Source organism: Odontomachus brunneus, unplaced genomic scaffold, assembly GCF_010583005.1.
Source record: "Odontomachus brunneus isolate Ranch 3 - 2012 unplaced genomic scaffold, Obru_v1 Obru_scaffold_015, whole genome shotgun sequence".
NCBI lineage: Eukaryota > Metazoa > Arthropoda > Insecta > Hymenoptera > Formicidae > Odontomachus > Odontomachus brunneus.
In genome coordinates, this window is record NW_022639465.1 from 897,027 (window position 1) to 899,460 (window position 2,434).

The following is a 2,434-nucleotide window of genomic DNA, read 5'->3' on the forward strand; positions in this document are numbered from 1 at the left end:
CACTGATTTGTGCTTTTGGAACAATGTTTGGAACAACTAGAACAATCTATATCGGTATCGGAATGCTTTATTTTCAAAAAATGGGGTGCCAGGTCAAAAACATTTTTTTCATTTTTTGGACTTATTATTCAACTTACAGATTTGTCCTTTTGGAACAATGTTTGGAACAACTAGAACAATCTATTGCGGTATCAGAATGTTCGATTTTCGAAAAGTGGGGTGCTAGCTCAAAAAATCATTTTTTTTGTTTTATTCGAAAACCGTTTCGAATGAAGCAATATCACTTTGGAACAATGTGGTACAAAGTCAGAACAATCTGGACCAACTTTCAAAATTATAAATTTCAAAAAGTGGGGTGCCAACTTCATACACTTGAGTGGTTCATGAGTCGTGCGGGGATTAATTTTTCTCTTTTCCTTCGGTTCTCGTGCGTGCACGCGCTTCCTCCCGTTTTCACTTACACGCGCGTTCGCAGCGAACTCGCGTTCTTGCGAATATCGAATATCTTGTGAATCATTATCAGGTCTGATATGATTTAACACACATGTGTAAACAATTTCGAACTACGCGTTAATAAGAATCTTGTTATTCTCTTATGTCATTGGCCGCAGCCGCTCGAATATCGACCTCTCCTATGCTCTATATACTCGAGTACCAACCGTATTTTTCAGATACATCTGAAAAGAGAAGATCCTTAATCTTTAGACTTCCGGGAAAGCCACAAAAGTGGCTTTCCCAACAGTCTAAAAGTTAACTTACTCGAAATTTCATCGGGAAAGTAAAGCGACCTCTGTGCTACTCAAATTTAAATGATTTCTCATTTGTATAGAGTGAAGTTTTCACTCGCTATTAAAGAGTAAATTTGATTTACTCTTCTACCGTCACAGAAACACATCCGAGAAAAAATGATTATATACAATTACATATGAATCTTGCCTCTATATGGCCACATATAATTATACGTAATTACATATGCTGACATGGAAAGAAATGCTGTTGTACAAATATAGTCCAAGTAATTGCTTATGTTTGTAGCAGCTTGCGATGCCAACGTTTAATTGAATGAAGCTATTTTCCCTTTTGTCTTTAAGAGCATTTTTTTCTGTGTGAACATGTGTGTGTGTGTGTGTATTATAGGATATGAATTATAAATATATTTAATTATATAAATGTTGGCATCACACGCGGACTGTTTTTTTATAATATTGCTTAATTATTAGGTGTACAACTTTGCTTCCGCCGTTTTTTTTCCAAAATTCGAGACTTTATTGTAAAAAACTGGTTATACATTTATGATTCAAAGTATTGTCCATCGCTGCAAAGTATTGTCCGGCCACTACTTTCTCCCATCTTTCGGGCAGCGTACGAATCCCGCGTCGAAAAAACTGGTCATTTTTTTAAACGATCCACGAATCGATCCAATTTTTTACTTCTTCATAAGACCGGAAGTGCTGGTCAGTCAGACTGTGCCATTGATTGAAACAAGTGATAGTCAAAGGGAGCAACGTCTGGAGAATACGACAGGTGGGGGTAGAACTTCCCATTTCAACGTTTCCAAGTATATCTTGACCACTTTCGCAACATGGGGTCGAGCATTGTCATACTGCAAAATCATTTTATCGTGTCTCTCGTTGTATTGCGGCCGTTTGTCTTTCAATGCTCGGCTCAAACGCATCAATTGCGTTCGATACCGATCGCCTGTGATTGTTTCAGTCGTTTTAACAGCTCGTAATACACTACGTCGAGCTAGAGATTTCATCTACGTGGAACTCGTAATCCCCGAGTGTAGTTGTGAAGAATAACGAAGTCACGTGATAAATTATAATTAATAGTGTACGCCTGTTGTAGCTAAATTGAAAATTGATTGAACCTTAATTTCTTGTTCTGTCTTAGTCCGGTCTCTTTTCTCATTCGATCATTGAGACACGAACTTCTTAGGCGTTTGCTAGCGATGTAAGATGATTCTCTCTCTTTCTTCAGAGCGCTTTATCTTTATTATATATATATATATATATATATATATATATATATATATATATATATATATATCTATACTGAGAAAAAATTTACTAAATTTCAAGGAACGTTTGTTTGGATAATACTGTGAAAATATTTATTTAAATTACGTAATTATTTTCTAAAATTAAATAAAGAAGTTTCAAATATATAAATTTGTTTCTTTAATTTTATAAAATAATTACTTAATTTACACAAATATCTTCACTGTACTATCCAAATAAACGTTTTATGAAATTTGGAAAATTTTTTCTCTGTGTGAATCTGGAATAATTAAATTTTTCTTGCGGTCAGCGGTGGTTTTTTATCAATGTTATTATGAAATTCTCCTTTGGAATCATAAAATGCAGACAAGAAGTTTAAATGCTGATCATAAAAAACAGGTTTTTTCTGAAGTGTTAAAGTGAATAAGAGTGTC

The 2,434-nt window shown here is 34.6% G+C and overlaps 1 protein-coding gene across 7 annotated transcripts in view; it reads left to right on the forward strand.

Moving 5' to 3' along the window:
* LOC116841281 (G-protein coupled receptor Mth2-like) overlaps positions 1 to 2,434 on the forward strand; it is a 20,249-nt gene that overhangs the window by 12,993 nt on the left and 4,822 nt on the right. The gene's annotated exons all lie outside the window — the stretch shown is intronic.